Genomic DNA, 18,450 nt, shown 5'->3' on the forward strand with positions numbered 1-18,450 from the left:
GAGAAACTATTCAAATTTATGAGTTGATATTGCATATTATGAAATGTGAGTGTAAACATTTAAACCCTGAGAGACTTGGTGAGAGTGTGATATAATCTGACAGGTGAAGCGGTATGTCAAAATGGAAGTGCGACAGAAGACTCATTAGGAAAAGCATGGATTATAAAAGGGAGAATGAAGGCGTTGGCGAAAGATCTCAACAGTATTGTGGTAAGAATTCAATTTAGGGAAGTGACACACTTTGTCGTGTAGAACATCACTTGAGGACGAGCACTGAGTTAAGTTCGGGGTTGTGATCGATCACCATTTTCACTATGTTTTCATTACTTATTCAACAAGAAACCAAGGATTCTAGAACACTTTGTGCACATTATGTTACCTTTTAAGTTTTTTTTCATCTCCATAAGTTATTTAGGCATTTTATCAATTTTTAGTTTTATTTTGTGTTTTCGGGATTTTATGTTTTGGTCGTCTGTGTTTATGCCCTCCAGGTCCACGTAGAAGATCCAACAGACTCAATGCGAGAAAGTGAAAAGTACCGACGTTGGTGGAAATGAGATTTTTAAGTACAGGAGGCCTGACACGGCCACCCGTGTCAGGTCACCTGGGGCGTGGCATGAGAGAATTGGCAAGGTAGGGAGCTGACACGGCCACCCGTGTCAACTGACACGGGTCGTGTCAGCCCGTGCGCAAAATCTTCAATTTTTTTGGCTTTTTACCCGGGCTTGAGCTGCAAGGATGTTTTGGGGATTTCCAACATTTGCCAAAGGATTTTTCACTATTTTAGAAGAGTTTTTACAAGAGAAGAGGACACTTTGGAACAAGGAGAACACAGAGCACAAAGAGTTGTTAGACGATCAAGGAATTCAAAGAGCGGAAGATTTTCACGAGCAAAAGCAATTGAAGATCCAAGTTATCTAATTACCTGTAATGTGTATTTTTTTATCTTGAATCTGTTTTGAACAATATGAGTAGCTAAACTCCCCAATGCTAGGGAGGTCCCTGATTTAGATCTGTAATGACTTTGAGTTTACGATTGCATTCATAATATTGTTTTTACGGTAATCTTTTGATGTGTTTAATGCTTTCTCTTTCGGACCAATCGAGATTGTTGTATGGTTATCAATTAGGCTGAACCGCCATTGGTAAGGTTTTCATAAGATTACTCTACAATAGATATCACCTAGGACTATGGATACCTATGAATCAGAGCATTCTTGATATAATAAGGCTTAATTTCACTGGCAATTTCCTATTGACATAGAAATTAGGGTTGAATGATTAAAGGTTTTCTCACTAAGGACTTGGGATAAAATACCCTTGAGAACTGGTAGTAATTGATATTTGTTGATGCAATAATGACTCGGAGTTGTTACATGGATAAATTATAACCTTCCATGGCATTATTCCTCTTCCCTTGCCAACCCTTATTTTACAGTATTAATTTCTTTTGCCTTTATTTTTATAAACTTGAATCTAAAACCCCCAACACTAGTTTTTGTTTAATTGAACGATGATTTGAACTCGATATTAATTTGCAGTCCTTAAGATCGACATTCAGGGAATTTCCCCTTTATTACTACAAAAGGAAAAATAGTACACTTGCTATTTTTCTGATCAAGTTTTTGGCGCCATTGTCGGGGACTGCCAAAATATAGAGTTTTAATTTAGTTCAATTAAAATTTTGTTGCTCTGAAATAAAATTATTTTTTTGTCATTTATATGATTTTACTCACTAATCTGTGTATGCGAGGAGATCCCTCGGCTGAATTTCTTTTGACGTAGAAATCGAGAGAAGCCTTCACAAGAAACGCAAAAACGTTAGATTGAATTCCAAAGAAGAAGTTCCCTCTGATCACTCAGATTCAGAAAAAGAAACTATGGCTGAAATTCCTCCAGTTCCACCTCTTCCACTTCCGGAAAGACTACTAGGTGACTATGGAGGTGCACATGCGCTGGGTGGTAGATTGATCATTGTCAACCAACCGATAAATGTGACTAATTTCCAACTGCATCCCAACATAATCAATCAACTTGAAAGAAAACCTTTCACCGGAAAGGTTAATGAAGATGCAAACAAGCACTTGTAGAGATTTTGACCATGAGTATTACTCTGAAAATCGATGGTCATACTGATGAAGCAAAGAAGTTAAGAATGTTCCAATAGATGAATGGCTTTGGCCATGTTCTTGGTCTCAAATTAATGGCATTGGCCAAGTCTTTTCCATAGCTCAGGAATGTTGTCTACTATAAGTCCATAGGTCCAAATCAAGTCACACACAGAGATCTAACAGCCGACCAATATATTTTGTAGGGTTTTTGTTTTTATTAAGTGTTTTAAGGTCCTACGACCACAAACAAAACAAGATCACAAGCACAAAAGTAATGGCTGACCGCGACTTTATGAGTCGAATGGGGTACTAACTGCAAGTGCACAGTTCTATCGCATAGCTTTAAAAGATATCGATCCCACAGGGACTTATGAATCGATATACCGTTTTCTAAGGTTACTTCGTAAAGCTAAGGCGGATGATACTTTGATTGTTCGGGGGAAAAGTAAAACTAAAACTAGATCTAAATTAAATATCAATTAAGCGGATATCAGTATGTAGTTCATCGTAATTAGGGAGTCAAATCTTCGTTGGTTCTCGGTTTTAAAATAAATCTTTTCAGTAGACACTATTGATTAAAAGCCTTTTCTCAAACTCTCGCTCTGTTGAATAGACCATGACTTTATATTAACGTAGCTGTCACTTATTAGTTAAGTCCAAAATCATTTATTTGAAAACAATATGATCTATAGAAACTCTTTTTATTAAAATAATAACCGTTTAAACACTCTCGTCTCAAACTCTCGCTCTGTTGACTTATATTATATAATTAAACCTAAATGCTTAACTCTCGTCCTCACATTTAACCTTTAAAAATACTTTTTGAAAAAGATTAGAATTTAATTAACTCTAAAAATTGCTTTCGCCCTGATTTAGGATTAATGTCCAATTTACACTGTCCAGTTAAAAACTCAAACTTTCGCTCTATTGCTTTTAACTTCTTTATGTCTTTTACTCTCGTACAAAAACTTTGGGATTAATGCTGTAAATTGAGGCCATAAAAAGAGTGACTTTATTTTTAAATGAAATTAAACCAACTTAGTTTCGATTTCTTCATTCCGCTTACTTTACATACCGATATCTAAATTAATTAGCCGGACATGCTAAACAGGTCTAAACAATTATCATGCTTAAATAAAACCATATCAGGCAAACAATATAAATAAACAGTAATGCAAGGCATATATAAATTAAAACAATAAATTAAAGAACCTGAGTAATTAATAGCAATCTTGAACACTCCACCACAGACCGGTTGGATTTGTTCTTGAATTCTTCAATCGGACAGGAAAATAAAAGCGAAGGAATAAAATTCTAGGATCTAACGTAAGGTTAGATCTAGTAAAAGATACACAATAGTTTCCGGTGTAGAAACTATTGTGTGAAAAAAATTTAATTTAGTGCTTAAAAGATTGACTGGAAAAGGAAATAAAAATTGCAAATAAAAGTAGAAAGCTGCAGAAAAAATGATGCTGTAAAATATGTTTGCACGGCGGAAAGAGACCGAGAGCTTCAGGGTTGGCTAAGAGCAACTATTTATATTAGTATCCTTTGTAACGGTTTCCAAAAGTCCTTTCCGTAAAGTAGTCTTCACGTTCCAAGGGTCAAGCGTAACAATAGGCTTCAACGTGCCTCTGTTGCGCTTCTGGAGCCTAAAATATAGGAGAGAGGTGTTACGGGCGTCACACCATGTGTTACGCTCGTAACACAAGGTAGTAAGGCGTGACGCTCGTCACACCTTGTGTGGCGGTCGTCACAGGTTCAGCGCTCCTGGCTTGTAATTGTGGGCTGGGCTTTTGTGGATTTTGCTTTTCATTATCTTTTCGCACCCCTTTTCTTCCTTTTTCACTTATGCTTCAAATAAATTACCTGAGACAAATAAAAGGAAAAATACCAAGTAATATCGAATAAAATGAAATAAATCAAAACAAATAATAATATAATTTAATTAAATCGAGTCCAAAAATGTGATATTATTTCATGTTATCAAACTCCCCCATACTTAGACCTTTGCTTGTCCTCAAGCAAGATACAGTATAGAAATCGTTTAAAAATTTAGCCAGATGAAATTTCAAAACACACATCAATTCGTACTAGGTTGCAAGTAAACCTTGTTTAGAAGTAACCTGGGTTTAATCTTGACATCAACAACTACCATTACAACCTCAGATAACCCCACCTTATGCAAACCAGTTCGAGTCATGCTATTATAACTAGTCTAGTTCCTTTACTCTTATTTCACCCGTTTTCATTCTAGCGAAATCACATTGAGCCCTTTATCGTTTCGCGCACATAGTGGAGTGACCGGTTAGTGGTTTTGATCCCCTTTTTAGCTTGAAGCTCTGGTACATAAGTTGGATAGCTTCGTTATTTAGTCCATTGCAAATTGCGGGGGATCGAACCGTAGTCCGCCCTACCAAGTTCAGCACCAGATACCTGCTGAACCAACTCATAATGGATCTTTCGTATCATGCTTTTGTATGATCTGCAACCTTTAGATTAAATGATCGGGTAAGGATCCCCTAACTTAATTAGTGCATTTCCTGATATATATTTTTTTGTAATTTTTGGGAATCATTCACTTATATTCATCGGCCCTCCACGTAGTTTGCTATTAAGATGGTGCTGACTTCTTGTAAAAACTACTCGGGGTTACTATAAAATTAAAAGTTCAAGGGATTGGTATAATAGGTACTTTTCTGATCTAACATGTTGAGGTTTGTTTAGAGCGTTGGTATGGTAATAATTTGTCTTGATTTCACTCAAGTTTTGTGAAATAAGCAACCTTTATATTTATTGATTGTGTTAAATTTTTGTTATGGCTCAAGAAAATTGAGGGGAATAGATAATGGAAATTTTTCACACTAGGGACTTAACTTAAAATAAATATATATTATAATAACTATTTTTTTTATATATAAATTAAGGAAGGGAAATAACAATGAAAGGGAAAATAACATACTTGAAAAGGGAAGGTTGAAAGAACAAGGTTTTCCCCCCCACACTTAAATGAAACATTGTCCCCAATGTTTCAAATAAAACAAAATAAATAGAAAAGATAAAATAACTAAAATCAATGCTGCCTGCCGCCTCGTTTTCTTGGACCTGGTGATCGCTGACGTACTTCTAAGTCGTCAAACCTGCTGAGCAACTCGGTGAACCGCTGGTCGGTTATGGCATTTCTTGCTTCCTGTTGTTGTTGCATCTGGCGCATCATTTGCATCACTTCGAGATTCTGCGCTTGCATACCATCAATAGCATCCATGATGTCGTCATTGGTTGCTGGCCTTCTTCCTCGACGACGTCGTGAGGATGGTCCGGCTGCGTTATCGGAATGGTTGAGCGGGACTGATTGGTGTGCAGGAACCTGATCGCCTTGCTCCATTTCTTCAAACTCGTCTAAGGACGGGTTTGCGTGTGAGGGCTCGGTAGCTTCGGGAGCATTAAGGTCGTAGATGAAGCGGTTGGGGTTGGTGACATCTGTGAGGGCGATGTTGGGTAAAACAACGCTTGGGACTTCATGGTTACTCACCATAAGATAATACCTTCCGCCTACCCTGTTTTTAATTAGGCGGCTGGACCGACAATAGCTGATATCCATAAATAGGGGTGGGAGAGCTTGTAAGTTTTGAAGTCGGTCCCCTAGATTTAAGCCAAGTGTCATTGTGGTTATTAATCCTCCAATGACAAAAGGTTGGCGGCCTCTAGCATAAAGGGTGCGGATATGATGAAATAAGAAAGAAGCAGCGTTTACCTTTGTATCCATTTCAAAGACGCAGTGGAGGAAGAATAATTCCTTGGCGTTGACTTTGTTGTTGTTCGGTCTTCCAAAAACTGTGTTTTGCAGGATGCGGATAAAGTACCGGATGGTTGGGTTATGTATGTGGGAAGCAAGTAGTGCATCCCAATTATCGGTTTCTACTCCGGATATTTTCCTAAAGAGGTCGAAGGCGTTTATTTGCCACCGGGAGTTCGGAGGGATTCTTGGGTGGACTCGGTCTCCTACGGGGAACTGTAGCATGGCACTCAGCTGATCCTGGGACAGTGAGTATTCGGTGTTGAACATGCGGAAGGTTGCGGTACCGGTTAAGTACTCGTCTTCATCGGTGGGAGTGTTGTAAGAATAAGAACTTAAAAATTCTAAGGTGAGAACGGGGTAGGTAGGTTGATTATGAGTGCATAGAAAGGTTAAATCAGCAAGGCGGAGCATCCATTGGATACCTTGAAGTAATCCTAATTCTTGTAAACAATTTAAATCAGGATACCTGGTAGATAGGACGCATCGCTGTTGGAAACGCTCGAACTGCTCCCTTTGATAATTTTCATCTTCGGATCGGAAGATGATATTTCCGAATTCTTGGTTTCCCGCCATACTGATAAGTGGGTTGAAAGAAGTAGAAGGTAAGAAAATGAAATGTATTTTATAGAATGGTTTGTAGTGTATGAAGAAAGGTATGGTGGGTATTTATAGGAAAAAATGTGGAAGTTGGAAAGGGAGTGGGTGAAAAATAAATAAATGTGGGTAAATGTGAGTAAATGGGTGAATGAATGGGGAAGGTAAAAAGTGGGTGGTGCAACGGTCGTGTCTCTAACGGTTACTAACGTTCACCTAGTCTGAAGGTGTTACGCTCGTGACAGGGGTGTGACGGGCGTCACAGGCACTTGGTGTGACGACCGTGATGGCTTGTGTGACGCTCGTCACGCAGTCAGCTTGTAACGGTCATTTGCGTGGGTTCTTCATACTCTGTTTTTATTATTATATTTTATTTTTGTTATTTTGTTTTGCTTATGTTTATTTTATTTTGCTATTGTAATGCTTTTAAATAGTCTTGCATGCTATTCTACTACCATGATATGTGTATTTCTTCAACAGGCATAGTAATTATTAGCATATAGTGGATATCATTATTTGTAATAGAAATTGCATAGATCAAAATAGAATAAACCAATAATGCAATAGCTTCATAAAATAATCATAATGTAACATTGGAAAACAAAAGCAAACATGCGAAAGAAAAACAAATACTAATATTAAAAATAATGCGAAACAAAATTAATAAATAGCCTAAACTAAAATTAAGTAACTAAGAAAAACAACTTCTAGCCACTTGCATGATCTCTGGCTGGAGGAGCAAAGAAGTTAACACGGTTTAGCAACTCGTGGAATTGATTTGTCATACTGCTCATGTATCCCAGAAATTCTTGTCCCATGTTAGCTAACTCTTCTCTGAGGGCGTCTTGTTCTGACATCAAGGCTTGAATGATGGCGTTATAATTATCTCTGGGCATATGATGTCTAGGATCAGGTATTTCCGACTCTTCGGTCGGGATAGGTTTAGGAGGAGGGTCAATATCATAATAACCAGATGGTGTATGAGGGTCAGACTCAGCATAAGGGATCTGGTCGTCACAAATCTCATAGTCCTGGATGGATTCAGTAGATCTAGCAGGAGAGGGTATTCCGTTCAGGTTGTAGAGCCAGTTATTGCGGTTATGAACACTAGTCCTCGGACTAGGCAAGGTGAATAGGCAAAGAACTTGGTTGTTAATTATAAGCTCAAACTCTTCAGGCCCGAGGTTTGCTATAAACATAATGTTGAAGAGGAAAGGTATACTCATAATCGCAATGCCACAAAAAAGGCTTAGATCAAGCATAGGTTGACGTAATCCGATAGCATTACCAATCATGGTTATCAATCCGCCTATTTGAATTGGTGCTCGTTCATCTTGGATAAGGCGGTCAAAGTTCGCCAACATAAAAGTGGCACCATTCACAGGACGGTTCTGGGAAGCACAAAACATGATGAAAAGTTCATCACGTGATACTGTAGTAATATTTGACTTCTTCCCAAAAAGGGTGTGGGTCAGGATCCTGTGGAAATAACGAAAGGTCGGGTTATGTATGTTTCCAGAAGAAACTCATGTTCCTCGGGGTCGTCATTTTCAGTCAAGCTTCCCCAAAAATGTTCAAGTTCTCTATATTCAAAAAGGTCTTCTTGGCTCACTGTGAATGTATCAAAAGAGGTGGGGAAACCTAAAAGGTTGGTAAAATCTTGAATGTTAAATTGATACTCCATGTTGAACATTCTAAACTGAATGAAACCTCTGCTTATTCCTTTTCCATGGCTGGGTAGATAGATCAGAGAACTAAGGAATTCTAGCATCAGTCTCCGGTAAGTGACAAATTGTCTACGGATAGGAGTGGTTTCCCACCCTATTTGACTCAGCAAATACAAGACACTCTCTCTTAGTCCAAGGGCAGTCATTGCCCAATCATCAGCATACAAACTAGGTAGCATCTCTCTCTCTGCTAGTTCCTCAAACTTTTGTTTCTGAGCTTTCCCTTTGAATTTGATACCCATACGATCAATTTGTCCCATCAGGTTAGTGTTAGCTAGAGAAAAGAAAAACAAGAGTTTTAGTCAGGATTTGGCCAAATGCCGAAAGAAGAAAAGAATAAAAAAATTATAAGTTAAAATAAATTAAGAATGAATACTAAATAAAATTTGAAAGAATAATTAAAGAAGAAATAAAAATAAAAATAAAGAATATTTGTGGGTTGTCTCCCACGAAGCGCTTTGTTTAATGTCGCAAGCTCGACATAAAAACTATCAAATATAATCTATAACTTCTGAAGGCATTACGTCTAAATGCAGGACTTGTGAATCTTCATTGTTCTCTGCATAGTGATAATGTTTTAGACGCTGCCCGTTTACGATAAATGGTTCCATAGATTTGCTTTTAATTTCACAGCTCCACTTGGAAAGACATTCGTGATTTGGAAAGGGCCTGACCATCTAGAACGTAGTTTTCCTGGGAATAACTTAAGTCTAGAGTTGAACAAAAGGACTATATCGCCTTGTTTGAAGATTTTTCTAGATATACGTTTATCATGCCATTTTTTCGTTCTTTCTTTGTAGATTCTGGCATTTTCGTAGGCGTCTTGTCGAAGTTCCTCTAATTCGTTTATGTCAAGAATTCGCTTTTCACCAGCGGCCTTATAGTTTAAATTTAGATTTTTAATAGCCCAGTAGGCCTTATGTTCTAATTCTACTGGGAGGTGGCAAGATTTTCCATAAATAAGCTTAAATGGGGTTGTCCCTATGGGAGTTTTGTAAGCGGTTCGATATGCCCATAAAGCTTCTGGTAGTTTCAATGACCAGTCTTTCCTTGAGGTGGCGACTGTTTTTTCTAATATTTGTTTGATTTCTTTGTTAGACACCTCCACTTGTCCACTGGTTTGAGGATGGTAAGGTGTTGCTAATCTATGTCTTACACCATACTTAAACAGTAGTTTTTCGAGTATCTTAGATATGAAATGTGATCCGCCATCACTGACTACTATTCTTGGGACCCCAAATCTTGGAAATATTATATTCTTAAAGAGTCTAGTTACTACTCGTGTGTCGTTTGTTGGAGCAGCTATAGCTTCAATCCATTTTGATACGTAGTCAACTGCTACGAGTATGTATTTGTTACCGAAAGAAGGTGGAAAAGGTCCCATGAAATCTATCCCCCACACGTCGAAAATCTCTACTTCCAAAATGCCCTTTTGTGGCATCTCGTCACGTCTAGATATGTTTCCTGTGCGTTGACATCTATCACATTTCTTGATAGCTGCATGCACATCCTTCCATATGTTTGGCCAATAAAGACCGGCTTGTAGGATTTTGGAGCAGGTCTTGGATGTACTTGCATTTCCACCATAAGGAGCGGAGTGACAGTGTTGGATTATATTTTCTATCTCTTCTTCAGGTATACACCGACGGAAAATACCATCGGGGCCTCTTTTGAAAAGTAAAGGGTCATCCCAGTAATAATGTTTTATGTCATGGAAGAATCGTTTCTTTTGTTGGTAAGATAAATTAGGTGGAACTATTCCGGCAGCTAAATAATAGACGAAGTCAGCGTACCATGGTGTAACACATATAGCTAAGGTGGTCTCTACCTGTTCATCAATTCTATTTTCTTCCAAAGTAGCTATAAGTTTATCGTACGAGAAATCATCGTTGATCGAAGTTCTTTCCGGTTCCAGGTTTTCAAGTCTAGAGAGGTGATCTGCTACTACGTTTTCAGTTCCTTTCTTATCTTTGATTTCCAAATCGAATTCTTGTAGCAACAAGATCCACCTTAGGAGTCTAGGTTTAGCGTCCCTTTTTGTTAAGAGGTACTTAATGGCGGCGTGGTCAATATAAACGATTATTTTAGCTCCGACCAAGTAAGAACGAAATTTATCTAGTGCAAATACTACTGCTAAGAGTTCTTTCTCGGTTGTGGCGTAATTCATTTGTGCTTCATCTAGAGTTCTACTTGCGTAATATATGACGTGAAGCTTTTTATCCTTTCGTTGTCCTAAAACAGCGCCCACGGCGTAATCACTTGTGTCACACATTATTTCGAATGGTTCATTCCAATCCGGGGTCTACATTATTGGTGCGGAGATCAATGCTTGTTTAAGCGTTTGAAATGCTTCTGAACATTTATTGTCAAAGATGAATTGAGCATCTTTCATTAATAATCCGGTTAAAGGTTTAGTTATTGTAGAGAAGTCTTTAATGAATCGTCGGTAAAAACCGGTGTGTCCTAAGAAGCTTCGTACTTCTCTCACAGTTTTCGGAGGTTGAAGGTTTTCTATTACTTTTATTTTGGCTTTGTCTACTTCAATTCCTCTATTTGATATGATGTGTCCTAAAAAAATTCCTTCTTGTACCATAAAGTGACATTTTTCCCAATTAAGTACTAGGTTTACTTTTACACATCGCTCTAGAACTCTCTCTAGGTTTCCAAGACATTCTTCAAAGCTTTGTCCGCATACGGAAAAATCGTCCATAAATACTTCCATGATATTTTCGAGAAAATCGGCGAATATTGCCATCATGCACCTTTGGAAGGTTGCGGGAGCATTGCACAAGCCGAACGGCATTCGTCGATAAGCGAAGGTACCAAAAGGACATGTCAATGTTGTCTTTTCTTGGTCATCAGGGTGAATTGGTATTTGAAAGAAGCCTGAATAACCGTCTAGATAGCAGAAATGAGAATGTTTTGCTAATCGTTCTAACATCTAGTCTATGAATGGTAAAGGAAAATGATCTTTTCGGGTTGTTTTGTTTAGTTTCCTATAGTCAATGCACATTCTCCATCCCGATTCGATTCGTTTGGTTATAGTTTCCCCTTTTTCATTTTCGATAACTGTTATACCTCCTTTCTTTGGTACTACGTGTACATGACTAACCCATTTTCTATCAGATATAGGATATATGATACCTGTTTCTAATAACTTTGTTACTTCCTTCTTCACTACCTCACTCAGGATCGGGTTTAGTCTCCTCTGATGTTCCCTAGAGGTTTTACAGTCTTCTTCTAGCATGATGCGATGCATACAAATAGAAGGACTTATCCCTTTAAGATCGGTGATGTTGTATCCTAGTGCGGTTGGATATTTTCTTAAGATATGTAGGAGTTTTTCAGTTTCGAGTGGTCCTAGGTCTGCATTAACTATTACTGGTCGTTCAAGTTCTAAGTCTAGGAATTCATATCTCAGATTTTTGGGAAGTGTTCACAGGTCGAGGGTTGGTTTCTTAAGGCATTGCGTAGGATCCGGTGTTATTGCTAAACATTGGTTAAGTTTGTCTTCCTCACGATAGTCAGGCAGTTTGTCATTTTCTAACTCTGTTTCTTTTATGCATTCATCGATGATATCCATGAAGTAACATGTGTCTTCTATTGCAGGTGCTTTCAAAAATTGGGAGAGAATGAACTCAATTTTCTCTTCTCCTACTTCGAAAGTGAGTCGTCCTCGTTTTACGTCTATGATAGCACCGGCGGTTGCTAAGAATGGTCTTCCCAATATAATGGGTGTAACTTCATCTTCTCTAATGTCCATAATTATAAAATCAGTTGGAATGTAGAATTGACCTATGCGCACGGGAACGTTTTCAAGAATTCCTACAGGATATCTAACAGAACAATCTGCTAATTGCACAGACATTTTAGTTGGTCTTAATTCTCCCATTTCCAGTTTCTTGCATATGGATAAGGGCATAACACTGATACCGGCTCCTAAATCGCATAAGGCTTTATCTATGACAAATTTTCCTATGTGACAGGGTATAGAGAAACTACCAGGATCCTTAAGTTTTGGAGGCATATTCTGGATTATGGCGCTACATTCAGCAGTGAGTGTAACGGTTTCTCTATCTTCAAGTTGCCTTTTATTAGAAAGAATTTCTTTTAAGAACTTAGCATATGAGGGCATCTGCGTAATAGCTTCTGTAAACAGAATTGTGACGTTTAATTGTTTCAGTAAGTCAACAAATTTTTTAAATTGGCCCGTATCTTTGGTTTTAATAAGCCTTTGAGGGTAAGGGATATGTGGTTTATAAGGTGGTGGAGGTACATAAGGTTCTTTCTTTTCTATGGTTTCCTTATTACTCTCTTCCTTTTCCTTAGGTTTACTTTTTTCCTCAGTTGACTTTTTAGAGTTTTGGTTTTCCATCCTTGGATCAGACAGTCCTTCTACTTCCGTTCCACTTCTTAATATGATTGCATGAGCGTGGCTTTTCGGGTTAGGTTGGGGCTGTCCAGGAAATGTACCAGTTGGGGCAGCAGTAGGCGCTTGTTGTTGAGCTACTTGTGAGATTTGTGTTTCCAGCATTTTGTTATGGGTAGCCAGGGCATCTACTTTACTTGCTAGTTGTTTAATTTGTTCGCTAGTGTGTACACTCTGGTTTAAGAAATCTTTATTGGTTTGCTGTTGAGAAGCTATGAAGTTTTCCATCATTATTTCCAAGTTGGATTTCCTAGGAACGTTATTGTTAGGTGTAGATGGGATCGGCTTTTGATATCCCGGAGGTATAGTTGGGGCTTGATTGGGAGCTTGTCCTGGTGCGTATAAAGCATTATTACTCTTATATGAAAAATTAGGATGGTTCTTCCAGTTAGAGTTATAGGTATGCGAGTAGGGATTTCCTTGAGCATAATTCACTTGCTCTGCTTGGATTCCTGTTAGGAGTTGACAATCTGCAGGAGTGTGACCTTGGATTCCACAGGCTTCGCAATTCTGAGTTGCGGCAACCACGGTGGCTGGAGGTGATACATTCAAACTTTCAATTTTCTGGGCAAGGGCTTCCACTTTTGCATTCACATGATCAAGGCTACTTATCTCGTACATGCCACTTTTTGTTTGAGGTTTTTCTCCCATTGTTCGGTCGCTTCCCCACTGATAATGGTTTTGGGCCATGCTTTCGATAAGTTGATAAGCATCGGCATAAGGTTTATCCATAAGCGCACCACCTGCGGCGGCGTCTATTGTTAATCTTGTGTTGTACAAGAGACCATTATAGAAGGTATGAATTACTAACCAGTCCTCTAAACCATGGTGTGGACAAAGTCTCATCATGTCTTTGTATCTTTCCCATGCTTCGAAAAGAGACTCGTTATCTTTCTGTTTAAATCCATTTATCTGGGCTCTCAACATAGCTGTTTTGCTTGGAGGAAAATATCGGGCAAGAAAGACTTTCTTCAACTCATTCCATGTTGTGACTGAGTTAGAAGGAAGAGACTGAAGCCATCTTCTAGCTTTATCTCTTAACGAGAAAGGAAAAAGACGAAGTTGAATTGCCTCTGAAGTGACACCATTAGCTTTAACAGTATCAGCGTATTGGACAAATACGGATAAATGAAGGTTTGGATCCTCGGTAGGATTTCCAGATAATTGATTCTGTTGCACTGCCTGTAGCAGCGAAGGCTTAAGTTCGAAGTTGTTTGCTTCGATTGCGGGTGGAGCAATACTCGAATGCGGCTCATCTTGCGATGGAGCGACGTAATCTCGAAGAGCACGAGTTGGTTCTCCCATCTCGGGTATCGGTGAAGGAAGAAGATTTTTGAGGTCGGGCACTTCGATAGGAGGGAGATTGTTTGCAGCATGATATTCCCGAATTCGTCGTAAGACTCAGAGATATAGTTCAATGTCGTTGATTTGTAAGTAAAACGGCTCGCCTTGTGAGCGAGTGTGTGGCATACAAATCAATGAAAGAAGAAGAAATAAAAATTGCCTTAGTCTCTACAGCGTAACAGAAGAGTTACGATATCGACTAAATAAAAGTCCCCGGCAACGGCACCAAAAACTTGACCGCGACTTTATGAGTCGAATGGGGTACTAACTGCAAGTGCACAGTTCTATCGCGTAGTTTTAAAAGATATCGATCCCACAAGGACTTATGAATCGATATACCGTTTTCTAAGGTTACTTCGTAAAGCTAAGGCGGATGATACTTTGATTGTTCGGGGGAAAAGTAAAACTAAAACTAGATCTAAATTAAATATCAATTAAGCGGATATCAGTATGTAGTTCATCGTAATTAGGGAGTCAAATCTTCGTTGGTTCTCGGTTTTAAAATAAATCTTTTCAGTAGACACTATTGATTAAAAGCCTTTTCTCAAACTCTCGCTCTGTTGAATAGACCATGACTTTATATTAACGTAGCTGTCACTTATTAGTTAAGTCCAAAATCATTTATTTGAAAACAATAGGATCTATAGAAACTCTTTTTATTAAAATAATAACCGTTTAAACACTCTCGTCTCAAACTCTCGCTCTGTTGACTTAGATTATATAATTAAACCTAAATGCTTAACTCTCGTCCTCACATTTAACCTTTAAAAATACTTTTTGAAAAAGATTAGAATTTAATTAACTCTAAAAATTGCTTTCGCCCTGATTTAGGATTAATGTCCAATTTACACTGTCCAGTTAAAAACTCAAACTTTCGCTCTATTGCTTTTAACTTCTTTATGTCTTTTACTCTCGTACAAAAACTTTGGGATTAATGCTGTAAATTGAGGCCATAAAAAGAGTGACTTTATTTTTAAATGAAATTAAACCAACTTAGTTTCGATTCCTTCATTCCGTTTACTTTACATACCGATATCTAAATTAATTAGCCGGACATGCTAAACAGGTCTAAACAATTATCATGCTTAAATAAAACCATATCAGGCAAACAATATAAATAAACAGTAATGCAGGGCATATATAAATTAAAACAATAAATTAAAGAACCTGAGTAATTAATAGCAATCTTGAAAACTCCACCACAGACCGGTTGGATTTGTTCTTGAATTCTTCAATCGGACAGGAAAATAAAAGCGAAGGAATAAAATTCTAGGATCTAACGTAAGGTTAGATCTAGTAAAAGATACACAATAGTTTCCGGTGTAGAAACTATTGTGTGAAAAAAAATTAATTTAGTGCTTAAAAGATTGACTGGAAAAGGAAATAAAAATTGCAAATAAAAGTAGAAAGCTGCAGAAAAAATGATGCTGTAAAATATGTTTGCACGGCGGAAAGAGACCGAGAGCTTCAGGGTTGGCTAAGAGCAGCTATTTATATTAGTATCCTTTGTAACGGTTTCCAAAAGTCCTTTCCGTAAAGTAGTCTTCACGTTCCAAGGGTCAAGCGTAACAATAGGCTTCAACGTGCCTCTGTTGCGCTTCTGGAGCCTAAAATATAGGAGAGAGGTGTTACGGGCGTCACACCATGTGTTACGCTCGTAACACAAGGTAGTAAGGCGTGACGCTCGTCACACCTTGTGTGGCGGTCGTCACAGGTTCAACGCTCCTGGCTTGTAATTGTGGGCTGGGCTTTTGTGGATTTTGCTTTTCATTATCTTTTCGCACCCCTTTTCTTCCTTTTTCACTTATGCTTCAAATAAATTACCTGAGACAAATAAAAGGAAAAATACCAAGTAATATCGAATAAAATGAAATAAATCAAAACAAATAATAATATAATTTAATTAAATCGAGTCCAAAAATGTGATATTATTTCATGTTATCAATGACCCAAGTGAGCAAAGTGAAAATAACTAAAGCATAAATAATAGACCCAAGTGGGCAAAGAGAAAATATGATATAAGATGCTAAAATAAAAGCATAAAGTAAATAACAAAAAATAAAAGCAAGAAGTAAATGACACTAAAATAAAGCTAATGTAATAAGATGTTAGTGAATGTTAGTGAATTAAGAAAATATGTTTAAGTCATTTTTTGGAGAACACTCGACTATCCACCAAGAAGCATGAAGATATAAACTTATGCATCACTCATAAGAAGGGTTCCAACTTAGATAAAATCAACAAGTGTGCCACTAGCTCTCATAAATGGAAAAGAAGCAAAATCTTTACACAGTATCATGAGGAATATGAGACTTACAATCTCACTTACAAAAATGTTATTGCCTATGGGACAAATTTAGCGCTATGTTAAGCAATCGTAATTGGACTTATGTAGAAGTTACAACTACCTGAGGTCGGTCAATAATAATGTTGGTGTTAGTGCATGCTAGAGACAAGGTATCAAGATCAAGCTCCTGAGTCATACCACACACAAAAATAAGAGGGGATATACCTATCTCAATCAAGCTCGTGTTGATTCATCTGACACAAGGTCATTGATGAATCAACTAGCTATTGATCCATGAGAAGTCATCGGCAAAGAAATGATTGGGGAAGAAATAAGATGAAGATGGAGAAAATAAATGAAGAGAAACCCAAATTGGTAAAGGGATGAACCTTACTTGGTCAATATCATTCATTCATCCTGAGGGACGAAGTTCAAACTTCATCAACCCCCTAAATCCAATGCTATTGACCAAATCAAAGGCAAATTCAACAAAGACCAAGGCCAAACAGAAGTAAGGTCAACACAAAGTCAATACAAAAGCTCATCAAAGCAATAAATCAATTAAAACAATTTAAATCAAATTTAAAAATGAAGAAAATAAGTTTTAAAAGGGCAAAAACCTAAACCCCCTCAAAACACCAAAGAAATGGCCAATGGATTTATCATAGGTCAAACAAGGTCAAAGGACCATTGACTAATTTTTTTGGCATTTTTCAAAAGTCAGAAGTAGTTAAAAATCAATTAAAACAAGTCAAAAACCACAAAATTCACTAAAATATCAAACTCAATCCAAAAATTAATTTTAAATCAAAAATGGGAAAAGGGAAATATTTGTGAATTTTTGGTGTTGGTCCCATGATTTTTGGATCAAAAATTAAATTATAATGAATTTTGGAAGAAAATGCTAATTAAAAAACAATTTAGAAAATTAAAACAAATAAAAAAAACACGAGCCATCAGATCTCCCTCATTAATTGAGGTGGCAGATTAAATGGCCTCAATCGCGCGCTCCACATGCACACTCATTTAATGCATCACACACTTGGTAATCAAAAAGAATGGACCAGATTAAATCATGGAATGAAGATTTGAGGGTGGGGGACAAGCCACCACACCACCAGGGCCCTAGCTCCGGTCATATTCTCCGGTGAGGGCCACCGGATTGGTCAGATCAAAAGTTTTCAGAAATTCATGGATCATATACCATTTTAAAGAGAAAAATGCAAGGATCACGAATATCACCTCCAATTATTCCATCTCTCACTCTATAATTAGAAAAGTGGATATGAAAATTGAGGTGTCTAACTTGAGTTGCTTCGATTCTAGTCCAAAACAACTCAGGAACATTGCCTACATTGGTAGGACTTCGGCCATCACAAAATTGAGTCCAGATCTTGAGAATTGAAGGATAATAGAAGAGAAGAAGTTTGAGGAAATTCACCTTCTGTCAGAAGCTTTTGATCTCGATTCTTAGTGCAATTCTTCTTGCTTTCTACTCCTCTTACTTGCAGAAGTCCAATGGAATGAGAATGGCAATGCATCCTTGGAGTTCTTGTTCACAAACTGGAATTTAACAAAATCTCGATTTCAAGTGAAATCTTCAAGGTACTCTCCATTTTGAGTTAATGGGATTGATTAACAAATCTAGGGTAAGGTCCCTCTTTCATTATGAGTTGAAGCACTTTAATTTATAGGCCAAACATTTCATTTCCACACCCTTCCAAATTTGAATAAAAAATGAATAATTATGTTGCATGGGTGCATAGGTGCATGCTCAGGCAAAATGAATGATTGCAATCCACTTCAATTCATGCCAAAAGGTTGTTGAAGTCATCACATGAGTCCATGCAAAGTTGTACAAAGTTGGAGTTCAAAACTTACCAAATTAAGCCATGGAAAGAACTCATATGTAAGCCCTTCAATTATCATCCAAATGAAGTGATCTTGGGACCTTTGGAAATATACTATCATAAGTAACAACTTTTATGTTGGTACTTTTTCAATTTGAAGCTTGGAACATGGAGAAAGTTTGCCTTGAAGTTGGAAGAATCAAACATACTTAGAAATTTTCTAAGTTATAAGTCAAATGAACCCTCTTTCCATCTTGAATAACTTTTTATGTGAGCTTCAAATTAACTTTTCTCATTCTATAAAGTTGT

General features: G+C 37.5%; 1 non-coding gene across 1 annotated transcript; it reads left to right on the forward strand.

Annotated features, from left to right (window-relative positions):
* The first annotated feature begins 13,480 nt into the window (after positions 1 to 13,480).
* Positions 13,481 to 13,587, forward strand: LOC127077850 (small nucleolar RNA R71). Its single transcript, XR_007787618.1, has one exon. It is a non-coding gene; the product is annotated as a small nucleolar RNA R71 (small nucleolar RNA).
* The last annotated feature ends 4,863 nt before the right edge of the window (positions 13,588 to 18,450 follow it).

Source organism: Lathyrus oleraceus, chromosome 4, assembly GCF_024323335.1.
Source record: "Lathyrus oleraceus cultivar Zhongwan6 chromosome 4, CAAS_Psat_ZW6_1.0, whole genome shotgun sequence".
NCBI classification, from domain to species: domain Eukaryota; kingdom Viridiplantae; phylum Streptophyta; class Magnoliopsida; order Fabales; family Fabaceae; genus Lathyrus; species Lathyrus oleraceus.